At 46.9% G+C, this 14,175-nt stretch overlaps 1 protein-coding gene across 4 annotated transcripts in view; it reads left to right on the top strand.

The window, feature by feature from the left end:
• LOC102452679 (cystine/glutamate transporter-like) overlaps window positions 1-14,175 on the top strand; it is a 67,562-nt gene that overhangs the window by 26,339 nt on the left and 27,048 nt on the right. For 3 of the 4 annotated variants that reach the window (XM_075939623.2, XM_075939634.2, XM_075939616.2), the window contains exon 2: window positions 3,327-3,442. The gene's annotated coding sequence lies outside the window, so the exon portion shown is untranslated. Of the gene's footprint in view, window positions 1-3,326; window positions 3,443-9,467; window positions 12,626-14,175 lie in introns of those variants that run through there. The other variant, XM_014578723.4, reaches the window with a different exon arrangement.

Genomic DNA, 14,175 nt, shown 5'->3' with positions numbered 1-14,175 from the left:
CACTGGCCTCTTGCGCAAGAACAGTTGCACAAGAGGGCTAATTCCTGAGTGGGAGCATCATACTTCTTGTGCAAGAAGCCCTGATTTCACACATTAGAACGTCCGTGTTCTTGCGCAAGAACTCTCCGCCAGTGTAGACAGGAAGCAAGTTTTTGCTTTTGCACAAAATCATGCCAATGTAGACACAGCCTTACTGGGTAATGTCGTTGGCTCTCACAAGACAGATGTTGCTGGAAATCTTTTAATTGCTTTTGGAATTAATTTGCTGGTCAAAAGTATCAGTTCAGAAGACTGGAGTCCTTTAGCTAAACAACAGGTATGGCATGGTCATTGGCTGTGCAAGCTTCCCCGTACTGCCCTTCCACTATGCCTCAGCTTTGAGAAGTCTACTTGTGGAGATGGGGAGAAGATAGTTCAGCCTCCGTGCCCATTCAGCCCTTGGCCTTTAGGGGATGCTCATGGTAACGTGCTTGTGAGGAGGGTGCCTGAACCCAGGGAGCTGGACTGAAACCACCAAGGCACTTCCCATAAGCCACCAAACTTCCATCAACACTTGTTACCACTGCCACTCTGGGTCAGATCTGAATCTAAGCTGGGGAAGGAGTTTCTCTATCCGGATGTAGCCTTGAGGAGCCTTAGCATTGCTCAGCAAGAGGCCCAAGTTATAAACAAACCGTCTTCTAACAGTACATGGGAGTCCTGTGTTTGACTTTTTTGGTTTGCATGGACGTGTTTAAGGAACTAGAATTTCAGGAAGGGTTTGCTCTGCTTTGAAGGAGGTTCAGGCTCTTCTGGGCGATCTCTCAGCTGGGAATGTTTAGACAGTTTTTTAATTTCGTCCTTTGCAGCTGAAAAAACAATTTTAAAACTGGACAAATAGTTTCAGTCCCTGCAGGAGGCTTGTTCTTGAGAGTGGAAGGAGGACAAAAGTCACAAGGGAAAGTGTAGCAGCTTCAGTGCACGTGGACTCGTGCTACTGCTCATGGTAGCATCTCATAACAGAGATTGTCAAACTGGAATGCTAATCTCTGAACACTCTTATCTCTAGTAGTTGGCTTACCTTCAAGTTGGCTGTGTTGTCTGGAACTGGGTGCCAGGGATCCTGGGTTCTACTCCCTGTTTGTTCCACAGTGATAAATCTTCAGCCTAAGTTTTCCTCACTCTGAAAATGGGGACTAACGTTTCACTACTTCACAGGGAAACTTGTGAAGAGATTCTTTAATGTCAGGTGATATAGAAGTGTGAAGTATTCTGTTTTCATCAGACACTCTCCTTTTGTGTTGCCTTTTTGCTAATAGAGTGAAAGAGCTTAAGGGCTGGAACATTTTGTGGAAAGAGTAGATATTAAGTAAATTCACTTCTGATTAATATGCTGCAGTATTATTAGATTACCAAAGCAAGTGCTCACTGCCATGAATTTAAAATTCAGTTATCCTAAGACAACTGAGAAACAGAGACATTACCATATGACCTGTATGGCCAGTGAAATCTGATCAATACAGCTAGAATTAAAATAATGGATACTTGTAATGACCTATTTGACAGACTGGGCTTAATCAAAAAAATTATACTTGATACAGAATAGAAATTCTGGTAAGAGGCAGCTATACAAAAATGCTGCTTTAAAGACAAACTTTAGTTTAATTCAATCACTTGCCAAGGGGGATGAATGGGTGGGATGAACCTATTTCATCTTGGATTCTTCATTAAAAGGACATAAGTACTGCTTTTAGCAGAGGGTTGGACTCAATGACCTCCTGAGGTCTCTTCCAACACTAAGTCTATGAAAAGGTTATAGACTAAGGAATCTTCTTGCAGGAGATGTGACATGCTGATGGACACACAGAAAATGCTTAAGGACCAAGGTCAAGGGGATTAAAGATGTCCCAGCCCAAGGATAGTTTGCCATAATTATTTGGTAATTTTAATGAAAGAAATTAGAGAAAATTCCAATCTGAGCGTGGACAATTGACAAACAGAAAGAGGTGAAAATTCCTTAAATAAATGATTCATTAAGAATTACTCATTTCACTCTAGTATTGAAGCTCAGAATCACATTGGTTTTATTACTAGCATCTGGCAGGGCAAATTCACATCTAATTTTTCCAGTGACTAGTCCTCCAGGATTTTTTAAATCTAGGACAGCAAGCTGTGAGTCTGTTGTAAATTTAAAAAAAAAAGCCAAATGTAAGTCTATTCAGACTTCTCTTCTTTAGTCTTGTTTCATGTGTTACTTACAGTCTCATAAACAAATGCCTCTCAGCTTTCCTAACTAGATTTTTCCAATTACATATGCATACCACAACACTGCCTGTCCAATTAAGCGTCTCCACATTTCTTTGATACACCAATGAGCCAGCTTAAATTCATGGCTGGTTTTTAGTTGGACTCAGTGTCTTCTAATGGGCATTGCAATAGAGAGATTAGTGGCAAGAAAAAAAGAAAAGGAGCTGGTCTGGTTAGCCTATCTCAGTGGTTACATCTTTCATTGTATGAAAAGCAAGGGGATGAAGTTGAAAGATTATCTGTTGCACCACAGAGTCCTTGCTCCATGCACTTTGCCTGGTTAGCTTGGAAAACCATATGGGTGTGTGGCTGGAGAGCCTACCACAATGGGGTCCCCATATCACATTGGGTGTCTAGGAGCAGTATGGTAATTCAAATAAATAAAGCTTTCCGTTTACCCTAGTTTGGCTTTCTCTCCATCTTCACTCTCTGCCAGGCTTTGAGTGCTGGTAGATAAGATGAGAAGCGCTTTATTCTGTCCTGAGAAGTTGGTAAAATTGCTTGAAACACTGGTGTGAAGTGCAACCTATGGAGCTGTCATTTTAAGCAATGCTGTTGGTAGCTGCAGTGGTTCTGTGTTTTGGAAGAAGGATTTGAGCCAGTTGTCAAGTAAAAAGGTGAACAAGAAGCTGCTTTGTTCTTTTTTTTTTATATTAAGCACATTGTGCTTATTCTTAAGCATTGCCACAAGGATTAACATAGCTGCCTTTTAATGTCAGGCGCAGGAATTTAATTCAACCAGAAAGCAGAGTTGGAACAATTTGTTCAGGTGCTGCTCTGTACTAGGTATCTATTTAATGTGGTAGGTAATAGCTTTCTGTTTCTTTATTTCCCTAATAGCCTGTAGAACAAATCCCAGTTGATTTCACATTACTGAAATCTGTGGTGTTTGTCCATTATGTTTCCAGGTATTCCTGGCTGGCATTGGCATGACTGACCACGTGGCTAAATTGTAGCATTCAGGAGTTGATTCAGATCCTTATCCTGTAAATCTGATTTTTATATCCTGCTTCTTTTCTTTTTACTATGGAATTTCACAGCTAACTCAAAGAAGCAACTGGTTATGTACTTCACGCAGCTCTGAGACTCCAGAAAGAAATGAGAATCTGGGACGGATTGTAAACCTGTCTGCTTTGTTCAAAAGCAACCAATAAGATAAGTGCACTTTTTAAATTTTAGTAATAATACTTGTGCTCAAAAGAACTCATTCTTCATCTAGACCAATTTTATAAATCTTTAACCAATCCTACATTTGCATATGGGACCCACATGCTTTGTAGTTCTACTTTCAGAGAAATGACACTTACCAGGCTGTAGCTGTTCCACACAAATTAGCTAGATACAGACTAAGACAGTCCACTTGTAACATCAGTTATATACAGGCAGTCCCCGGGTTACGTACAAGATAGGGACTGTAGGTTTGTTCTTAAGTTGAATCTGTATGTAAGTCGGAACTGGCATCCAGATTCAGCCGCTGCTGAAACTGACCGCCAGTTCCGACTTACATACAGAATCAATTTGAAACTGATCAGCGGCTGATTCCAGGAAGCCCGGGGCAGAGCAACTCTGCCTCGGGCTTCCTGTAGTCAGTGCTGGTCAGTTTCAGCAGCAGCTGACTTGGGAACGCCTGGGGCAGAGCACCTGGGGTGCTGCTGGGTTGCTCCAGTAGCGCCGATCCGGCGCTACTGGACCAACCCAGCAGCACCTCAGCTGCTCTGCCCCAGGCGTCCTGATTCAGCCGCTGCTGAAACTGACCAGCAGCGGCTGAATCAGGACGCCTGGGGCAGAGCAGCTGGGATGCTGCCGGTTTGGTCCAGTAGCGCCCAGAGCGGCGCTGTGGGACCAACCGGCAGCGCCCCAGCTGCTCTGCCACAGGCAACGGAGAAAAGCCTAGTCTGCTGGGGGGGGGCGTACTAGCTGAGCACCCCCCCCCCCCCCAGCAGACCAGGAAGACGCGGGCGGCGGACCGAGACGCACTGCGGTCCCGCCGCCCAGGTCCTCCGCGGCTTTGCTCCCAGTCTCCCTAGTCCCCTGCCAGCTTCCCCTGCAGCTTTGTAAAGCTGTGGAGGGGCTCGCGCAGCGGAGCAGCCCAGGTGCGCCTGGGCTGCCCCCCTGCCGGCTTCCCCCGCGGCTTTGTAAAGGCGCGCCTGGGCTGCTCCGCTGTGCGAGCCCCCTCCGCCCCCCGCGGCTTTACAAAGCCGCGGGGGAAGCCGGCAGGGGGGCAGCCCAGGCGCACCCCTTTGCTCCGCGTCTTCCTAGTCTGCAGACCAGGGAGACGCGGAGCAGCTTTTCTTGCCGGGGAGTACACGGGCGGCGGGACCGCGCGGTCCTGCAGTCCGTGTTTGTAACTGCGGATCCGACATAAGTCGGATCCGCGTAAGTCGGGGACTGCCTGTATTGCAATTCACAGCATAGGAGCCTTTGAGATTATTAATCCCCATCCCTCAGTCCTTAGACTATCAGTTCCAGCAACCCTTCTGAGCCTTAGGAAACTCATAAAGTTACTCCCTATTCCTCATGCATGGTAGTAGGTAATCTGCCTCCTCTGGGGCCCAAAGAGATTGCTTTGACTTTTAAGGCTCAGTAGCCCATTTTGACTCAAGAACAGGTGTACCGGATATGTTAGCAAAAAAAGGTCCACTAAACTAAACCCTTTGCTCTACTGTTGCCAAAGAAAAAGCATTTATAAGGCCAACATTTTCAAAAGTGACTAATGATTTTATTGGGCCTAAATTTATAGGTGTCCATTTTGAAGCATTAAAGGGGTTTGATTTACAAAGTCAGAGTGCTCAGCAGTTTATGAAAATTGGGACCCTTTAAGGCGACTCAAGCTGCATAATGAACTACAAAGGCACCCTAACTGTAGGGAATGATTCCGGATACACTAGGTGCAGGTGAAAACAAGCAGAGGATTTATTGGTTCACATAGCTGGTGGAGTACTCATCAGGGGGTTAGCCTCGTGAGCACTCCACCAGCTGCGTGAACCAATAAATCCTCTGCTTGTTTTCACCTGCACCCAGTGTGTCCGGAATTATTCCCTACAGTTTGCGGGCTCATCCAGGATCCAGGAGTTGTGAGCTAATTGGGGATTGGAGACTGATACCCAAAGAAAGGTGAGTGTGTTTATTTATCACCTCATTAGGCTAGAGTTTGAAGTCTTTCCTTTCCTTCAGACACATCCTGGATCCGTTCCCGTTTGAGGCACGAGACACTTGGATGTGTGTGAACCAAGCATAGAAGCAGGCCTGAGGGGACAAGCACAAGAGGGCAGTGTACTGTTTGAGCTAAGGGGCTCTTACGAAGGGACTGGATAAAACCACCAGGGAGTTATTGAGCTGTTCTAAGCCGTATTAAGCTCAGAATTGACTGGGTACGCAAGGCAGGCAGTACGAACTGGCGGTACACTCCCTCATTGCACGTAACATTGTAAGACCTGATGGAAGCCCCCCAACAGGCAATGACGTATACACCCTCGAATAGTGCAGATCCCCAACCAAGCCGGCAGTGGGAGGGTGCCAAAAGCACAATGACAATGCGGTATAAGCTATATACGGAAGTATAGGAGGGAAAGGCCGACCCACGCAGGGGAAAACTCATCCCCTGGGGGAAACAGCAAAGCTGTGTACAGAGAAAAGGGAGGGAGAGATTCCCAATATTCCCAGGATTGTGGGGTATCCGTGTCTGTGACATCTAAAGGGAGGCAAGCTGCCCAAAACGACAACGCTTGATCTGGGGGGCTTGTGCTCACAAATCAAGATTGGAAAAGAAAAGGAAAAAAGTGAAGGAAAAAACCCCAAACAAGTAATACAGGCAGGAGCGGAGAGAAAGAAGCCATAACATTGCAGGGAGAAGGGGGAGCTAGCCCACTGGAACATCTAGACTACAGGCAGTCCCCGAGTTACGTGGATCCGACTTATGTCGGATCCACAGTTACGAACGGGGTTTGCTCCCCATCTCCCTGGTCTGCTGGAGACCAGCAGACCAGGGAGATGGGGAGCAAAGCCTCTGAGGACGCCGGCAGCGTCAGTTCCGACTTACATACAGATTCAACTTAAGAACAAACCTACAGTCCCTATCTTGTACGTAACCCGGGGACTGCCTGTACAAACAAGCACCAGAGAAGGATTTGATCAAGTGGGGAATTAAAAAAAAAAAAAGTGAAAACACCAAAAAAGTAGTAATAACATTGTTAAAAACCCTCACATTAAAAGAGGAAGAAATTAAAGCCCTGAGGGATGAGATTGAAGCTCAGAGGAGCAAAAATCCTTCCTGCAGTGAGAAATGTAACTTACAAGCAGCTGCAGCACCTGTGTGCCAAAGGAATGCACTAGGAGTGAGAGGTAAAGATTTCTCATCTGGTGCCGTAACAACTACGCCACCTCTCCCAAGCTTCGGGGGAAATTCAGCACAACATCACCCCCTCCTCCCCTCTCTATGCCCAGTCCCATATGGGCCATTCCCACACATCATTGAAGATAGAGAGGAGGCACAAAAGATAACTGAAAGGGATCAGATCTTCCCTCGGGAAAAATGGGCTCTAGTAACAAATCTGCTTGATCCAAACCGAAACACTGAGGCTACATCTACACTGGCCCCTTTTCCGAAAGGGGCATGCTAATTTTCAACTTCAGAATAGGGAAATCCGCGGGGGATTTAAATATCCCCCGCGGGATTTAAATAAAGATGTCCGCCGCTTTTTTCCAGCTTGGGGAAAAGTTGAAGCATCTACTTCAAAGTAGGAATAAGAGATCCTCCGGAATAGGGCTTTATTCCGGAGGATCGGGCCAGTCTAGACGTTTTTTTCCGGCTTTTCCCCAAGCCAGAAAAAAGCGGCAGACATCTTTATTTAAATCCCGCGGGGGATATTTAAATCCCCCGCGGATTTCCCTATTCTGAAGTTGAAAATTAGCATGCCCCTTTCAGAAAAGGGGCCAGTGTAGACATAGCCTGAGTCTTGGAATAAACTTGCCAGCTTAGGGGAAGTGTTCCTCCAAATTCTGAAGGAAGGGATGTCCACCGACCATCAAGTTGTATTGGCCCTAGGCATTTTGGTTGGAAACACATACACATACATAATGAAGTGGAATATCGATTTACAGAACAGGAAGGGAAAGACAGTAGCTTCAATCAACACTATAAAGGCAGCGGCCACAATCCATCCAATCCAGGCTACTCTCTGCTACACCTGCGGGAAGCTGGGGCACATAACACGGGACTGTGGGCACAAAAGGAAGCCCAAACTTTGTAACAACTGCAAAAAGATTGGCCACATTAAGGAAGAATGCTGCCACCCCGGAGGGGGTAAGGCAGGACAGTGGCCGAGCAGGAGCGCCCTTAGCTCACAGGACACACAGAACATCACACAGGAGCAGGAGAAACTGCCAAGCAACTCAAGCAACTCCAGGAGATTCTTAAGCTCCGTGCCAGCAAATAATGTTTTGTAGTACATGAACGGGGGCGGGAGGGCAGCTGGGCAAATTATTAATAAGCAGCCAAACCTTCCCCTCGCATGCCATTATATTTGGCTCGAGGGCATGGGAGGAGGTAAATTAAAAGCCGCCTTAAGCCAGCTAGTGGCAATTGAATTTGAAGATGTAATCATCGTTGGCCCCTGATAAGGAGACACAATTGGCAACCTAGATCTCCTATCAAGTTTAAGGAAGTAGTTAACCCCAAAGCCGGTATAGAATGAACTTTTCAGGAAACCCTACAGACTTTGAAGTAAATTGACAACGTTTACAATCTCTTAATTTCACTGTCAAAAATAAAAACCGCAGACTCTGCTGCAGCATGGATGTTATGAAAACCCTATACTCAGAAGTTTAAAATTAGTAATAGCTGACTGCAATAATGAACATTCAGATTTACCTACTGAAGAGAATCAGGAGGTGTGGGGGGCTCATCGGAAAGCCCACCCTCCTTACCAAATTAATATTGGACAAACTTGTGTCATTGGGAAAAGTCATTTAGCAGGAATCAGGATGGACCATAAGAAGGAAAAAGCATGTTAAAGGGGAAGGCAAAAGGTTTGGAGCCCTATCATGGGCATAGTGGAAGGAATAAGGAAAGTAGGACAGACAGTGGAAAGTTACTAGGAATGAGGAACATTTTCTTTGGAAGGACAAAGCAAGTGATTGGGGGTATGTGAAGATGAGAAGTGGACTTCATGGGAGTGTGGAAGGAATTAAGCGATTGTTGTAGTATGTGAAGGGAAACCTGCTTTTAAAATGACACCTCGTTTCTTTGCAGCCTCTTTCTTAAGAAGTGTGCAAATCATCTAGGCAAAGAAACAATCACATTTAACTATTTGGCTACAAACACTTTTGTTAAATCTGCAAAGGAGAAATTAGGAATTCTACTGAAACTTAATTGGTTAACTGCATAAAAGAATGAGCTCTATATATAGTACAGGCAGTCCCCGACTTACACGGATCCGACTTACGTCGGATCCGCACTTACGAACGGGGCTTTCTCGCCCTGGAGGTCGAGGTGGCGGATTGCTACCTGCGAGCTCCGGGGCGAGAAACCCCGTTCGTAAGCTGCTCTGGTGCCCCTGGTCTGCTGGAGACCGTCTCCAGCAGACCAGGGGCACCGGGCGGGTTCCTGCGCTTCTGAGGCTTTGCCAGAGCAAAGCCTCAGAGGCGCGGCACCCCGCTGCCGCTGCGGCTCTGCTCCCCGTGTCCCTGGTCTGCTGGGGGGGGGGGGGCGCAACTAGTGTGCCCCCCCCCAGCAGACCAGGCTTTTGTTTTGGACCCTGGGGCAGAGCAGCTGGGGCGCTGTCGATTAGTCCTGCAGTGCCGCTCTGGGCACTACTGGACCAACCCGCAAGCACCCCAGCTGCTCTGCCCCAGGTCCTGATTCAGCCGCTGCTGGTCAGTTTCAGCAGCGGCTGAATCAGGACGCCTGGGGCAGAGCAGATGGGGTGCTGCTGGGTTGGTCCAGTAGCACCGAGGAGCGGCACTACTGGAGCAACCCAGCAGCACCCCAGCTGCTCTGCCCCAGGCGTCCCCAAGTCAGCTTCTGCTGAAACTGACTAGCGCTGACTACAGGAAGCCCGAGGCAGAGTTGCTCTGCCCCGGGCTTCCTGGAATCAGCTGCTGATCAGTTTCAGCAGCAGCTGACTTGGGGAAGCTTGGGGTTCTTAAGTTGAATCTGTATGTAAGTCAGAACTGGCGGTCAGTTTCAGCAGCGGCTGAATCTGGACGCCAGTTCCGACTTACATACAGATTCAACTTAAAAACAAACCTACAGTCCCTATCTTGTACGTAACCCGGGGACTGCCTGTAACTATTTTGTAGGTTTCAAATGAACTAGTTTTATTTCATTTTTTTTTAAATGCCTTCTTGCTTAAAATTACATACAGACAAGGCACAAATTGGCTAGTGCTTGTGTTGGGCATTCAACTCTTACGGTTAATTTAACTCCCTAGAAACAAATTATTATTTTAGAAATTCAAGCTTTGGAACTTCACTGTCTCTTTCAAGGCTGAGTTGATAATACTTTTGGCTTGCTTTCAAATCCAATGTTATATGTGAATACAGGCTTCCTGGCTATTTCCAAGGAATATAAAACACCTGTCCCTTGAAGTAAATTGTCCAAATACAAAAAAGATATGTATAAGCATCTATTTGACAAAATTTAATGTCATTATTACTATTAATATAGCACTAAAGTAACGCTGTATATAATTTTTTCAGGAACTGAAAACCTTTTTGATTGCTGGAATGGTAATTGGTAAACACCTAATTCGGCAACGGGGCTTAGCAGATACCATCACAGGCTGGTTTGGGCCTGGAAACTGTCAGCAACACTTATGGCAAAGAACAAAGAAACCGTATAGTATCCAGGCTAGTAAATGTAGTAATATCCAATGCCTGTGGAGGCCTAGACACTAGCCAAGCTAACGATTAATCCTGAATAGTTTGAAGGATTTGTCCAGCTCTGTGTCCACATCACTAGACCTAACCAGATATTTGGACCAGAGATTAATTGAATTGTTAATTAATGGAACTAAATTAAAGGAATTAGAAGGCCAGTATTAAAGAATAGGGCAAGCTTTAGCCACTACTCCCCCCCCCCCAACCCTTATGGAGGTGGTGAGTCCCCATTTCCCCCGTGCCTATCCATGGGAGTGGGGAAGTAGAGAATCCATGAGGACCCAAAGGCCCACCTTGACAGGCCATAGTATAACCTTTCACCTTTTAGCCCCTCTGGATAGCCCCACTTACAGCAAGAAAGAGCATATAGTTAGAGTTGAGGGCATCAAATATTCTCTTTTGAGTGGTCCTCGTTGGTGCTCTACTCTGGGTGCTGGTGTGTCCTCGCGCCAGCGACCGGAGATCTTTCTAGCTGTTTCTACCACGCACACGCCAGAGCGCCCCCGTGTCATTGGAATTTGTGAGGCGTGCGCCCAGCACGGCTCCTTGGTTCCTTCTTTACTGTCCTTGGTAGCAGGCGGAGCTTCTTTCTCTCTCTTCATCTTTGGTTAAAAATAGATTGAAACCCTGGTTAATTCCCATAGTTACCTTGGAGTCCAAGTTATTTCACCCTACTACCCACCCAGTCTACAGTTAGAACAAACAAACAAAAAATTTTCTCTCATTGCGGCTTGTCGCTTGTTCCCCGCGCCTCATGCCGGGATCCCTCGGCTTTAAAAGGTGTCAGACATGCTGAGATGCTATGCTCGTGTCTGATGGACATGCCAATTGTATTAAGTGTCTCGGCGAATCCCACCAGACTCAAAAATGCCAGCACCGCTCAAAATTGACCACCAGAGCACGTCGGGATCGAGCTAATAGGCTGAAAATGATCCTTTATGAAAAGTCTTTCCGACCTCCATCGGATGACCCACCAGTGGCTCCAGAAATGGCCTCTCTGACCAAGTGTACGGCTAAGTCATGTGCCTCTGCTCTGTTTACCCCAGTGGCATCGAGAACGGCTCGTTCCCCAACCCGCTTGCTACCCTCGGCACCCTGAGCCTCATGGGTTAGCACCGAGGATAAACCGGGCCTGTCTGGTACAGCTTCGGCCAAGACACTGGCACCGCACAAACAAGCGCATTGGGAGGCGAGACAAAGAGCATTGGCACCACCCGCGTCAACGGCACCAACCTCCTTTTGGGCACCGGCCGCACCGGTGGGCCATAAGGAGCATACGGTGCCAAAAGAGCCACAGCACTGGTCGGTGGCACCACCACCAGCTGTGAAAAAGCCCCGCACTGACATGCCGCCCCCGGACTGCTCGGCACCGAGCAAGTCCCACACCTCGGCACCGAGCCAGCATACTGTGCACGACTGCTTCCCGGTATGGAGCCGCTTGCCGCTGGCACTGACCTCACGAGCTTCTTCAGTACAATCAATACATTCCTGCAGATCGTCTCACATCTCACGGTCTCCGAGTGATGCAGGCACGTAACCCAGGAGCAGATTCTCCTGCCAACATTCTATTCCTGTGCACAGGACTTGGCAGCCTCCGGTCACACATTACGCATACCCACCTCTGCCACCACCATGGTATGCACAACAATATAGTTACCCACCACTGCCATACGCTACTCAATGGCAACCATGTGAGCCACAACCAAAGCGAAGTCATCATCAGCCTCCTTCAACAATTTCCAGACCACCAGCTTCGCCACCTCTTACTGTGTCCATTACAGAGCCAAATTCCCCAAGTTGCTCTGAGATACAAGATTCTCTCTCAGAGGGTGAAGACAGGTCTCCTCTACATAATTCCTCATCCTCACCTGATGAAGCAGCCTCACCTGATGAAGCCTCCACCATCCAGTGCTGACTTGAGCAAATTTCATGACCTTTTCAAGAGGGTGGCATTAGCACAGGAACTGGACTTACAGGAGGTACAACTTAAACAGTATAAGCTCCTACGTACACTAGAACCATCCACTACCTCTCGTCTGGCAATCCCTATGGATGAGGCCATTATGGACCCAACTGATAACATATGGCAGACTCCCGCGTCTATTCCCCCTACCAACAAGAAGGCTGACCACAAGTACTTTATTGTGCCAAAGGATGGAAATTTCCTTTTCACTCATCCACCACCTATTTCTCTAGTGGTGGATTTGGTTCGTCACAGGAAGACAACTTAACCTTAAGACGACGCCACAGGATAGAGACCACAAGAGAGTAAACGTTATGGGCCGTAAGGTCTATTAGTCTACCACTCTGCACCTTCAAGCAGCAAACTATATGGCAATGCTTGCGGATTACGATCTTGCAAATTATTCCAAACTCCAGGACTTGGCACAACATTTACCTGAACATAAACGTACCAGCACCCACAGGGACACATCTTGAAGAAGCACCATTACTGCACAAGGTGAGTAACTCTTTCTTCTGAAAGTGTGGGGTCTCCCTATACCTCAGGGATTGTTGCACCCACTTTGATAAGGAAATCTTGTGTGCCTGCCCATTTAACATCATGATGAATCTGCCTAGGTTTGATGTGGTTGTCACAGAGAAACAAATGAACACCAAGCTGGTCCAAATAAACGGTACCTACTGGTGTTTGACTACCCAGACAGATCACTCCATCCTGCCCCTCTACATATCCGTCTGTGTGCATAACAGTCCCTTGCCAGGTGATCCTGACCGTGGATGGGACACGACTCTACCACACTTTGGCGATGATGGGTAACCGAACATGAGATCCTGAGTGGCATTGCAGAAATAAGTACCAAAAGGGTTTACTGGCCCTGCAGGCAAAGATTGAGGAGTTGGTGGCCGATGCCCAAAGACATATCGGGGTTGGCCGTCTGAGGTACACACAGATAGGGAAATGCCATGGATCATAGAATACTAGGACTGGAAGGGACCTCGAGAGGTCATTAAGTCCAGTCCCCCGCCCTCATGGCAGGACCAAATACTGTCTAGACCATCCCTGATAGACATTTATCTAACCTACTCTTAAATATCTCTACAGATGGAGATTCCACAACCTCCCTGGGCAATTTATTCCAGTGTTTGACCACCCTGACAGTTAGGAAGTTTTTCCTAATGTCCAACCTAAACCTCCCTTGCTGCAGTTTAAGCCCATTGCTTCTTGTTCTATCCCCAGAGGCCAAGATGAACAAGTTTTCTCCCTCCTCCTTATGACACCCTCATTACTATGCCCAACACCAATTCTGTGGCACTTGACCAGGCAGTAGAGGTAAAACCTATCATCATGGGCAGCGCCTTAACTGGCGACGAAATACTTTGGGAATGGATTTGAATCGTTTTTGCCAAGTTATGTGGGGAGTTTCGATTATAACATTCATTACAGTGCTGGTGCTGTACTGGTGCTTCCAAAGTAAATTAGAAACCCCTGATACTGTTGTATTTAACCTGTTGGGTTAAAGAACCCTAAGGTCAAAAGGAGGGAACTGTAGGGTAAACTGAGGCAATCCATGGTATCTTGTTGAGAACTGACAACTCAAATCCTAAATCATTAGGCAAGGCCTGGAAAGCACACAGACAGCAGTTAACCTGACTCTGGTCGTCCTGGCAACTACATTTCAAAAGGGCCTCACTTTGATAAGGCCAGTACCAAACAACCACATGGGATTGTTGTTCATTGTCTGCTTTGTTCCTAGAAAATAAGCTTGGATCCCAAAGATTGCGCCAAGACAATACCACCCCTGCAGGAGACGCATTATATTTCTGGCTGACAAAATGACCATCAATGTGCCTTTGTTTATGTTGGCTCATTTAGCTTGTTAGGAATAACTACCTGTATTAGTGATAACCCGTTTAATTGGCAATGGGCAGAGATACTGTGTAACTTTCGTAGCTCGTTGGCTTATGTGCATATCTCACTTCCACTGCTAGACCTATCAAATCACTTCTCCTTCGTCCATCTGCTACCTATATAATCTAATGTATGTTTTG

Source organism: Pelodiscus sinensis, chromosome 1 (genome assembly GCF_052426305.1).
Source record: "Pelodiscus sinensis isolate ZL-2025 chromosome 1, ASM5242630v1, whole genome shotgun sequence".
NCBI classification, from domain to species: domain Eukaryota; kingdom Metazoa; phylum Chordata; order Testudines; family Trionychidae; genus Pelodiscus; species Pelodiscus sinensis.
This window is presented reverse-complemented; position numbering and strand designations above follow the sequence as displayed.